This window comes from Pleurodeles waltl, chromosome 4_1, assembly GCF_031143425.1.
Source record: "Pleurodeles waltl isolate 20211129_DDA chromosome 4_1, aPleWal1.hap1.20221129, whole genome shotgun sequence".
In the NCBI taxonomy this organism is placed as follows: Eukaryota; Metazoa; Chordata; class Amphibia; order Caudata; family Salamandridae; genus Pleurodeles; species Pleurodeles waltl.
Genome location: NC_090442.1, coordinates 135513753 through 135526202, shown reverse-complemented (window position 1 = coordinate 135526202; position 12450 = coordinate 135513753). Strand labels below are relative to the sequence as shown.

At 43.5% G+C, this 12450-nt stretch overlaps 1 protein-coding gene across 3 annotated transcripts in view; it reads left to right on the top strand.

Annotated features, from left to right (window-relative positions):
• DENND2A (DENN domain containing 2A) overlaps window positions 1-12450 on the top strand; it is a 253271-nt gene that overhangs the window by 55391 nt on the left and 185430 nt on the right. The window lies entirely within an intron of this gene.

The following is a 12450-nucleotide window of genomic DNA, read 5'->3' as shown; positions in this document are numbered from 1 at the left end:
ATCTGAGACGATTCTGTACATCTTTGTCTTAGGCTTTCCTTAGCCGTGTGTGAGCGTATTCTGTCACTGAGTGGAGAGGAGTCCAGTCAGAGGACCTGGGGTGCACAATCTTGTCTGGGTCAAAAGTGAGGGACGAAGTGGGACATATGCCTTCTGAGGAGGGAATGGGGCCGTGAAGTTCGTCAGAGGAGTGTCTTTGGCATTTTTGGGGAATAGAATCATCGTCTGAGTAAGACTGAGGGGAGTGAGATGCGTCAGAGGCATTATCTGGAATGGAATAGGGCAGAGCTTGGGCACTGGTAGAGAGATGCGCTGAGTATTGGTGATCAGAGGATGCTTGAGACAGGCAGGCCATGGGGGCTGCATGAAGCCATTTGGGGCCTGTGGGCGGTTGGTCATGACTGGTGGAAGGAAGGGGCACAGGATTGGGTTGTCCATAAGGGGGTACTGTTTGAGGAATAACATTTCAATTGTCTGGCGATAGGTTGTAAGGCGGCCACTAGGGCCCCATTAACTGATTACGCCACTCATGCGTCCAGGGCATGAACTATGTCCTCAGCGAAGAGCAAATCTTCCTATTCATTAATGCAGGCGGCATCATCCTGGTTCTGCCTTTCACTCATTGTGAGCAGTATGATTTGAATAACGATAATAATAATAATGGAATGCTCACTGGAATGCTATATATATCTTCACAACAGATGAGGTTTCACTCAACATCCTGTTACACTGTAGAAAGGTTACACCACTGCCACCACAAAAGAGACGATTATCAGTCCATTATCGATTTATTCCGAATAAAGTGGAAGTGCAGTGCTGCTTCCAAAACTGGAATGTCAACGTGTTTCGGCTGACGCCTTCAACTGGACACTCCCCCCACAATTCTAAACCACCTCAAATAGCCAACAAGTCCCTTATGGTACTTTTAACCTCCACACAGTGTAGATCACTAGAGCGGCCATCTTATAACATTGCAAGAGCTCTTATTTCTATCAATCCTTATAGCATGTTGATTCCTACTTTTTAATAATCAAGTAATTAACATATATCAATTCTATCATAAATAAACACATCTCCATATGGGAATGAGATTCTCATAATTACAGTGCTTATAATTGTGGTTCCTACAGTCTCCAATGTCTTAACTTAAATACATGCGTGAATATTAATTCACCATTATTTATATCTATCCAAATATTGCAATTTATAATGATAAAATGACCAATGCAAAATATTATCAGAAAAAATCACGATTAGGTTAACCAGTCTATTACTTGACCTGTAGCCTGCTATTCTCAAATACTGCACGTATCTCAATATCTGTTAATGTATAATATGTTATTAAAGTGATTTTATGCATGTTCTTGAACCAAAATGATCCCATGATTATGTGGTTCATACTCTATACTAATTCACCTACTTAATATAAATGAATTGATGTTACCACATCAAACCATATCCATCATTCAACTACCTGGACAATATATATATCTTTGTGCTGTAATCTGCATAAAATCTATTTCTTTTCTGTTTTATTCAAAAATGACTATATGCAATCTATCCACAGGAGACATTTTTATAGTTACCTTCTCATGTGTCGTATAGCACCATATTCTGTGCTCTCACATATAAGTACATGTATTCAAATGAAAGGCGCCGTGACCTCGTGCGAGACAACGTGACCCACGCGCCGTGACCCGTCGTTACGACGTGACCCACGCGCCCAACCCCTCTGCCATTTGGTTCCAACTGTCGCTGTGGTGTGCGCGGGCCTGGCCTGCGCCGGTATTCAGACAGGGCTGATGACGCAGAAATAAAGGTTTTACATTTATTAGCGCTTAAACGTAGTGCTGCAATAATCAAGAGTGACTTTAACCGAACTAATAAAGATTGTACGGGGACAAAATGTGCCCTCAGAGTAGTTTGCCAACATTTATAAGCGTGCTTTATATAACGTGATGTATTAGAACTGTACGAATCTGACATAATCGTAAACGTGTGCTATGATTTGCTTGTTTGAAATGCTTTAGCTTAGCATTACTTTAGTGGAGGCTTTGGCCTAGTTGCCTGGTCTCACGATTTAGATGCTCGTATTTTTCCAATGTGCTATTAAACGTGTATTTCTGCTTGAAGCTGTACTTTTCCACTGAGATCGTTCACATGCTTATCTTAAGGTTTCGTGCCAGCCTGGCATTTTTCTCTTTGCTCCAAGGTCAATCTGCAGGTGCGGACAATGGAAGCTCTGAAAATGAGTTAATTGGTATAAAATGTTGCAACTTGCGTACCCGTCTCCAAGGATAATGTATGCTTAAGTAAAAGCTTGAGAACTGTTGTTTTTGATTGGACAATTTGAAGCCAACCTATGAACCCTCCAATGGAAGACCCTACTGGATTTGAACTGTTGTCTATTTAAACCAGGTGCACGAGAAGAAGGTTGCCATTGCAGCCATTGCAGCCATTATTGGACATCCCGCCATTTTGCAGGACATTGCAGCTATTATGGCCCACCTTGCTGCGACGCCATTTTGAGAGACTTTGATGCTTTCTCTAATCGAGAGAAAGAGACTTTAAATGATTCTTACCCTAGAGACTTTAACTTTGATTTGCCCCTTTGCATGAAGTAGTAGTTTATCTTGCCGCCGTGAGGCAACTGCCCCGTCCACCCCTGCCCCTTTGCCCCGTCCCATGCTGATCGAGAAACGGTACCTGTGAGACGAAGACTTCCTTGAATGCTGATTGTAATTGGTAAATATGAAAGGAAATTGTACAATTGCATTGTGTTTCTTTTAGGTAACCAACTGCTGATTTTTGATAAGAGCCCTAGTTAGGAGTTTTCCAAATTAATGTTGCTAAATTGTTTTGCATGAAGTCCCACATGCCGATGCTAATTTGAGGTTAGATGAGGATTCCTTTTGTTGCACGATGCAATTTGAGACCTTGTTATGCTGACTAAATGTATGCAATTAGCTCATTACAGATTATAGTTTTAGTGATTTGCATTGCTATTATCGAATGCCTTGTTATTCAAATGCTGCATAGATTGCATCTTTTTCGTCGTTATGGACAGCTATTAATGTTCATTTACGTTTATCATTTGGTGTTGAGACACATCTATATTGTGCTAGCTTTGTTAATATAGGGAAATAAATTCACTAACTTTGAATAAACTGGTGTAGTTATTCATGACCGAAAGGTGATGGTTCGCCGAAATGTATTCTGGACTAATTGTTAAGTGTTATGTTGATCAGGGCATTGCTTATGTTCGTTATTGATTATTGATTTGATTAAATTGACTGATCTCGGGTGAAGAGAGTCCCACTTAGCCAAAAGATTCATCGGCCGAAAGAGCGTCCAAATACAGGTAAATTGTTAGTACGGAACGCTCTATCAGGGCCCTTTCAGTGTAGATGAGCTCGGTGTTAGTCAGTGCAGGTGCCACCTGTTCCTCCCTGCAGATTGGCCTTTGGGTTGCGCCGCACAGGTAAACGTCCCCGGTGGTTTCCTTGGAAAGAAACCAATTTTTAATTCCGCAGAGACGTGCCTCGTGCTGTTCATTAAAGATTAGGCAAGTAGTATTTTTTGTACAGGTTCTTTTTATCTGAGGTACTTTTTATGCTTTTATGATTAGTTTAACGTTTGCACCCGTGGCCTCTTGTGAGCCTTCACTGTAGTGTTCGGAACAGTTGTTCCTCTTTCATTCAAATGCAGTCTGTTACCCCACCCTGTATAATTTCAAACGCCAAGAAAAGTGCGCTTTCATTTGTACAGACGGACTCATTAAATACAAAGGTCCATGTGTTGCTGCACGTTATCTTAATAATGTTTCCCTTTCATATTGTACACATTTGCGCTGGTGGGCGTGTTATCTTGTTCAGATCTGCGTTATCAGTCTCAGCACGGATGTTCCCCGTTATTCTGTAATGATGTGCACAGCTGTCTGATACAGAGGCATATTATTTTACGCCACAGAAGTTCTTAAATATATAGATAGGTGTGCTCTCCTAAATCCTGCATTTGCCCTGGTAGTCTGTACAGCTATGCCATCTATTCTTACAGAAACACCCTATGTTATCCTGTTCAGACGTGCCTTCCTATGCCATGCCAATGTTCCAGTGTTAATCTGTACAGATGTGTTTTTTCCTGTAGCTATGCGCACTATTTCTATACCGATGTGCATGTGTCGGATTGTGTAGCTGCGCCCTCCCTGATTGCATACAGATGTGCCCGAGTTCTCCCTATAGCTGCGCACTGTAATCTTTTACAGATGTGCCTGTCTTCTCCTCTAGAGATGCGCCCTAATTCCATATAAACACTTGCTGTACTTTTATTTCATATGGAGATGTCCTTCCCCATTCTGTCAATATTATCTTATATGTATGCCCTTCCATACCTTCTCCACCCCCTTTTATCCACAGTGATGCTCCTGACGGTTTGCACCAGAGCCCATCTTAGTATATCGAGCGCAATGTTTAAATGGGTCTAGGGCGGTTGCCTGGAAGGTTGGAGTAAGTGAGCTCAGTACATTTAATAACACCTTTGATTATCAGATGACAGCATTCACCAGTAACTATATTTCCGTTCTAAACCATTGAACAAGGAGTCAACCTTCTACTAGGCTATTCCAGTTTGCACTAGTCTGCCACAGAAATGGTTCCTCTTGTAAATACGTTCCACTTTAATTTTGTAAAACTTGTATAGTTATAACTAAGGGTGTGCAAAGTTACAACTCTTAATGGCTTGCAACTCTTTGAATTTCGCTAAGGCCATACATGACTATTGTCCAATGAAGCATGCCCTTTAAATGGATTGGAAGCAAGCTACGGATGGCTACAAGTCAGCCAGTCTGAACACTGTGTGGTGGCAATGTTCCTTAAGGGAACAAACACACGGATTGGAAGGAGAGCACAATTGGAAGGAGAGCACGGATTGAATCAGGAGCACACAACTGAGACAAAGCCATCCAACCATGATAAAGAGGCTACCCCAAGACCACTCAAGTATTTGTTAACAAATAGATCTCCCTACAAGCACCTAAAGCTGTCAATAGCCAACACCTAAACCAGTATTTGCAGTGCAGTGGGTCTTGCATTGCTTGAGAAAGAGCTATTAGTGTTGTAACTTCATAACTGGACTTTTCTTGCCACATTAATTGGTCAGTCCTGTCTCATAATTTGCTGTTTTCCTGCCACATAATTCCAGTGGCCCTGCATATAATGAAAGCACTTCCATTTACCTTCTTCCTCTATCTGCAACCAAAAATGAAAATATGCTCATTCTAATAGAATACCACTTTAACAACCCAACCATCACGTTTGGAAATAAATTAGAAGGTTCAACCAAACCTATCAAGAGTGTCCTAACAGTCATAGTGTAATAAGAATGTTAAGTTGGCCTGAATCATGGTTATAATTCCAATAAGGATAGATTAATACAACATATACAATTATATAAACCCAATAAAAACCTCTATCAAACACCACAATGAAAATAGCATTCTAAGAAACATGGCCATAAGGGCATAACCACATTAAAAGAAAATTACAAAGTATTACAGAGTAACCACATATTTAGCCCCTATAGGAGGTAGTGCATTACACATTTTTGGGGTTAGCAGGAGTACTGCAATGATGTTACAAACAAGACCCTTAAAACACAAGCTACTCTCAGTTGTAAAACAAAAGTTCCAGCTATGAGAGAGGTTAAAAGGCATTGAATGGAGTGAGGGGTTAGTATTTTGGGGTACCCATTAACCTAGTTTGGGGACGCAGAGATGATCTAGTCATAAAGAACAGATTGTCGTCAACATTTTTAAGGTGGCTCCATTGTCCTAGGACCCCCACAGGCTGAGTTATGAGCAAAAACGTTTTGTAAAAGAAGACCCCGCAAAGCATTATGGGACGACGGAGTGTAGCAAATATTGTAGTATGCTGATTGTAATGCTCAGAACAGCCCCTAGAGGACACCACAATCAAAATATCATTTGTAAGAAACATGGTCATGTAACCATATATTTAGCCCCTAGAGAGCATAACCATATGAAAATAGAACGGCACAAAGTAATGTAGTGCAACCTTATATATATAGCCCCTGGAGAGCTTAGTGCATTACACATTTTCATGCATAGCAGGCCTTGTGCAATACTAAGGCCCTTAGAACACAAACTACTCTAAGCTGTAAAACAGAAGCTCCAGCCAAAAGAAAGCTTAAAAAGGGACTGCATGGTGGGAGGTGTTATTATTTGCGGTCCCCACTAACCGAATATGGGGACCCAGAGATGACCTAAACAGAAAGTTTGTGTCATGCTGAACATTTTGGTGGTTGTCCCACTGTCCTAGGACCAACACAGGCTGAGTTATGGGCAAAGATTTTTTGAAAAAGAATGCTTGCAAAGCATTATGGGGCAACATTTCCCAAGAGCAGTGAATATTGTAGTAGCTACTCTCCCGCTGTGCTCGGAGAGCCGCATTGCAGATTTCTGTGTTTTTTTAGTAAAGCATTTATCAATTATAAGTGTTTTTGGGAATGGTATGGAGCATGAAGGGGAGAGCCAAAATAAATTACTCTGATTAGGTAACAGTGTGAACAATGTGACCAGCGCTCCAATACCCCCGATGGAGTTTGCGCTGTGAGCGCCATGGCTGTCATGGAGCACTAATGGGAGGGACAAGAAAAAATAGTTCACCCACGCTGAAGTACATCAGCAGTCGTGCAATTATCCCTGTGACAGGGTCAGTCTGCAAGGTAGTAACAAAACCGCCTGAAGGAGGTACAAACGTAAAGCAACTACCAATTACATCAAAGATTTTTGAATGGCAAGCCCACAAGCGAGTAAAAGTGATGGATGTGAGGTGGGTGTGGTTAAAAGCCCACAATACTTACAACAGGTAAAGCGCTTGCGCTCGACTTAAAAAGAGGGACTAGGGCTGTAGCAGGAATTTATGACGCGTTGCAGAACTAGAAGTGACTGCTCCAAAGTGTGGTTGGCAGCACTGCATGTCATCTCTGTCCCTGCTGTCAGGATTCTTAGGGCAGAATGCAGGAGGTGGACTAGGTAACCGGGTGGGTAGCAGACATTTTGATTACTTGCTGCCACTTTGTTGACAACGAATAAACCAGATACTCTGCAGTCCAATGCGTGTGGTCCTTGTTTGGCAGAATATTCCTTTGTGGGATTTGGTGCAGTTGACTCCATCTACTCCAGTGAATTTAGTATAATTTTTAACAAAGTTCCTTGAATTGACTGACATGAGTTGGCAGGTGTAATTTAAAAATGCGCCCACCCTCAGAATTATATGTTCTGAAAGCTATTCAGCTTGTCACTGAGCTATGTAACATGACGGATAAGGCCTTGTGGAGAGCTGTTCCTGGCTCAGCCTAACAATAACTGTTGCTCTTTCCAGCTTCATGCGAGCCAGAAAGCCTTGCAGGTGGTAATACGGCTGTCCTTCGTTCATTCACTTAGGCCAAATCGGATGACTTGCTTTTATTATCTAGAAGATGTATTAAGGTTGGCAAGTGTAAGCTACAAAAATGGTGCACCAAGAGTCAATGCAATTTACTGTGTGGACTATGTGAATATAAATATTAGCGGCCTAGTACCATGTGGGAAGGAAGCAAAAGGAGTTTTTGATCGATTTGCATTACTCTGTGACATGTCCTAGTTGTGCTCTGTTTTCAGTACTTTTCACACCACATCCCCTAGCTACACTTGAGTGAAAGTTTCTCAGCCCTGATGACAGCTAAGATGAACTGCTCTGTTTGGATATCTGATTTGTTTACTGTCAGTTTTTTCAGTAAAGCTGTGGAAGGTGTAGTCACGTATGGGGTAAGCCTTGCATGTCAGCCACGATGAGGCTTTGGGATTTTTTTTTAGAACTACCTTCTCCGTAGGTTTGACCATTACAGAGCAGGGGTGGCTGGGGCAGTATGAACAAGAGGCATGCCTTGCATGTGGCTATCACTGACCCACCCCAGCTGTGACCTCAGAGGCCCTGGCCAGTTAACGATAGATGAGACTTTTCATAGATGACAAATTAAAACATTGATTTATTTGAAACATTGCTCAGTGGGTGGCGCGCCTGTAGCTGATACATGTGTGTAATTTGCACACTACAACCTTAAAACTCTGTAGACCAGCTCATTAGGTGAATGTGCCAGATGCAGAGACTGTGTGCAATTTCAAATCGCAGGGTTCAGTCCCCGTGAGACAACTCACCCAATTATCCTCCGGAGTCAGAAAATGTGCACCCCTGACTTACATAATAATACCTTTATCAGCGCCTTTAGTCTTAAGTAAACAAGTGCCCAAACAGTTAACTTCTCTATTGGCGATTGTCATCTCAAATCTCCTTGCAAGTATAATTATGTGAAACAATTCACAACTGCCTGAACTGCTCCATACGTAACAAATTATCATATAAGGATAAACTGCCAGCGGTGGACCTGGAAAACCTGGGGTGTAATTCCAGCGTCCCCACTTGATCAAGTTGTGTGATCCTGGGCAATTCACTTAATCTCCCTGTATCTTTGTTCTCAGGTGTACCAAAAGCAGGAGCACCTACAGACAACCTAAATTATTGTGTTAAGTGTCATATAACACTAAACACAAAGACACTTACAAATTGATTGGAAAACAATCAGTGTGTAATTTAATCAAATAATCGTTTGAAAAGGGCCAAAAACCCAAATGGTCAGGAGAGGTAATTCATCTAGATGAAATTTCAGCAGTCTCCTGGTCAGTAGTAGTTACATTTCCCTTAAGCCATGATGGAGGCAGTTTGAGGATGTGTGGGCAGTGGCCGCAAAGGACTGCCCTTCCTCCTTATGCTTTATCTCTTACTAGTCCGTTCTCTATCCTGCCTACCATGTTTTTTATTTGGGGTATCTGTAAGGTGCCATATGTTGATAGAGCTTGAAAGAGTGTGCAAGGGAGAAGAGCTGTGACCCAGGCAAGGGTTGGAGCAGGCATTAAAGAGGATTGCTTCTCCGTGACTAGTCATCTACCAAACAAGCATGTAGATTTGTGGGGAAGAGTATCAGCCAAGTTCAGAGACGAGGAATGCAGCAGACTCCGTAATACGGGGGGAGTCAGGTTAGAGGGTATTAGGATGCTTTGTTGGGCAGGAGAACCACCTCAAGGTTAGCATCTGTCCATGACTTGAAGCCATTGGAGGGCTTTGAGGACCAGAAGCCTGTTGCCAGTGTGGGCTTAACTGTTGATGAGTCATAGTACAGCATTTTGAAGCATTTGGTTTTTGGTTTTTGGATTAGTGAGTGGCAGGGATCCAGTTTGTTGGTCACAAATGCTTCTATCACCCATCATGAGATTTGACTTTAACATGAGATACTTTGTGTCGTGGTGCATTTCATTGTGTAGTTCTTGAAGTGGACAACATTGGTATGTGTGCATTAAAAAATAAAGGGTTGTTGTGCTTGGGAATAAGAGGGATCTTTGAAAGTGTTGGGCATTGTATATGTGTGTGCAGTATACAAACGTGACCAGGTGAAGTACTTACTGTTCACATATACTTGCCACCGGAAGCTGCTTGAATTATGTAGCAGTTGTGTGAAAGCCACTCTCCTTAAAGCTTCTTCTGAAAGTATGTTCTGATGAACGCAGTCGACCAAAATAAGGAAGAGTCGCGCCAAGAGTTTGATTGTGAAAGTTTCATGTTGTGTTCATCCTGTCCTATTACTTTCGTAATACTTTCCTCGCTCACTGGACCATTATTTGTGAAAAAGCCTTGAGAAAGCCACAGATCGAATGGAGGGAAACACGTTTTGGCTGCTTGTTATCATTATCAGCAGGAACCCAGCATGTACAATCTAAATAATTAGCAAAGTAATGAAAGGCACCATAGTATCACCACTCCAAAAACTTCGGAAGACTCATTATTTGGCTATAGTAGGTTCTTCTAGAATTCCCTGCAGAATTTTTCTGAAAGAACAGAAAAATTAAATGGGCTGCCATTCTGATACCTGAAAATGTGACACCGTACTGAACATTGTCCTTGTTGCTTCAAACAATATTTGTGTAAGTGTACCCAATGCAAAAATTAATCTGGCCTGATTAAATCACCTGCCTTAATCCCTCAATAAAAAAAGACTAAACTAACATGCATCCTTTAGTTTGTTTTCAAACTCATTTCACTTTCAAAAATGATGGAATTACATTTAAAGTAAAAGTTGACAAACGCACACATCCCACAACCTATGTCTAAACAATGTAATTTTACTCTGGTGTTAAAAACCCACACAGGTAGTTTATCAAACACGTCTCTATATTGTCTACTGCAGGGGCCCACCCTGCTCTAAATAGTTATTTAAGGGACTTCCACTGGTATCCTGGCCTTTTGTTTACAATAGTTTTGAATCTGTAATAGGAAACGGAATTATGTAAAGGACAAAACTAATGTGGAAAACGGATGATGTTGAGGCTCTAAAGTCCCAAATTCTTATTTTTCTGGTTAAAAACAGGATAATGAAGTGCAGCTTTGGCAAAGATTCTGTGTGACACTCTGCCTGTCAGTGGGTGCTACCAACTAGCCCTACAGGGGACAAATGAAGACCTCGTTTCCATCTGCGGCCAGTCCACCCAGTTTTGCAGCTGAAATGGTGGTACATTTAAAGGAATTTGCAGGGACAGACGTTGGAAACAGGCCCTCTTCCTGAAAACCTGGACATCTGGTTACCTAATGTTCATAGCGTTAAATGCCTCCGTTTCACATCAAATTACTCTGCCCACAGTGTTGGTGTACCAAACTGCTTTGAAATACACCACTTGCACAAGTCTCCCTGAAGGTGCACAGAGTGTGGTCTAAAAGTCTCACGTCACAGTGTGTGAATGTGCACGACTCTTTTTATGATCCGCGCCCGTTTTTGTTATTTGAGCCATTTTGCCAGTCATACTTAGGACTATAGAGCGCTACGAATCCATACACATGGTACCAATGCGCTACACAAATGCAGATAATCGCACAGCTCTTAATGCGTCGGTACATGGCGATAGGCGCTGCGAGGTGTCACCAGCGGCATCCCAGCACTATGCAAGTGACCCGTTTTATGAAACCAGTTGGAATGGCCGGAAGCTTCGCTTGCCTCGCTCCCCCTCCCTGCACTCATATACACACACACACACACACACACACACACACACGCCAATCATCCATCCGCCACCACACACGTGCAGTTCTGTAACTTTGTGCTCATAATAACAGCGCTGCCTTGTTTTTTATCACACTGTGACATTTGGTGTGTTTTTCGCACCCCCTCTAGGAGCTTGAGTTGTATCTGGAGCTGACAGACGGAGGCCCATACCACCACGGTCCAGGGCGGGGAAGGATCGAGGCTGGAGGGGGTGGGTCCTGCCAGGGGTGACTAGCGGGAGGGGAGGGAGCCCCGCTGTCATTTAATGCCGCGGATTCTGAGGCAGCTGTGCAAAGATGCGCCCATACCCTGGGAAAGACGAATGTTTATGTGAGGAAGAGGAGGTCGGGGCGACGCACTCTGACCCTTCTCTGTGTTCGTGCACAGAATGGAGGCGCGTCTCCGTGTCCACTGCCTGGGTTTGGGGGCACAGAGCCCGCAGGGCAGCCTGTTAGTCTCACAGGTGGGCGTGCGCGTGGTGGCTTTGGGACAGGTAGCGCCCTGGGCGAGAAAAATATTGGCACCCCTCCCATCCGTTGTGGCTGTTGGATAAATAGTTTGGATGTGGTGGGGTGGGGGGCGAGGGGATAAGAACCGAAAGCCATGAGAACAAAGAACGTGAACACGCACGCAAGCCTTTAACAGCCTTTTGTCTTTGCAGCCAGGTCCGCACCCTGGGCGTGGGCCCAGCGAGGTCACTCTAAAAGCCGGCCCTGTGCATGTGTATACATGCATGCACTTGCTCACATGTGGTGCCCCTAACCAGTGGCGGCCGGCAGCTTTAGGAGGAAGGGGGGCGGGCGGGAAGCACACACACATTCTTTCACACACACATCCATCAACAACACTCATACCATTCAAACATGCACGCACACACGCACCAAACATTCATTTTAAAACATCACACACACTCATTCTTTCATACACACGCACGCAAGCACATCCATTAACAACACTCATAACACTCAAACATGCACGCGCGCACCAAACATTCAATTTAAAACATCACACACACACACACACACTTAACTTCAGGATCCAGGAGGGTTGGGACTGCTGCCTTCCCCCATTGTCAGCCAATGAGGGAAGGCAGCAGTCCCAGCCTCCTCACAGAGTGGGATGGGGTCAGTGAGACTGCTGACCCCACCCCACTCTGTGACAATGTCACTGATTGACACTCGTCCTGGGCGCTTCAGGGCTTAAACCTGAAGCGCCCAGGGCGAGTGTCAATGGGTGATGCTTTCCTCGTCACCCAGGGGAGGGCCTCGAGGCACCTTTGCTGAGCCGAGGAGGTCACGCCCGTAG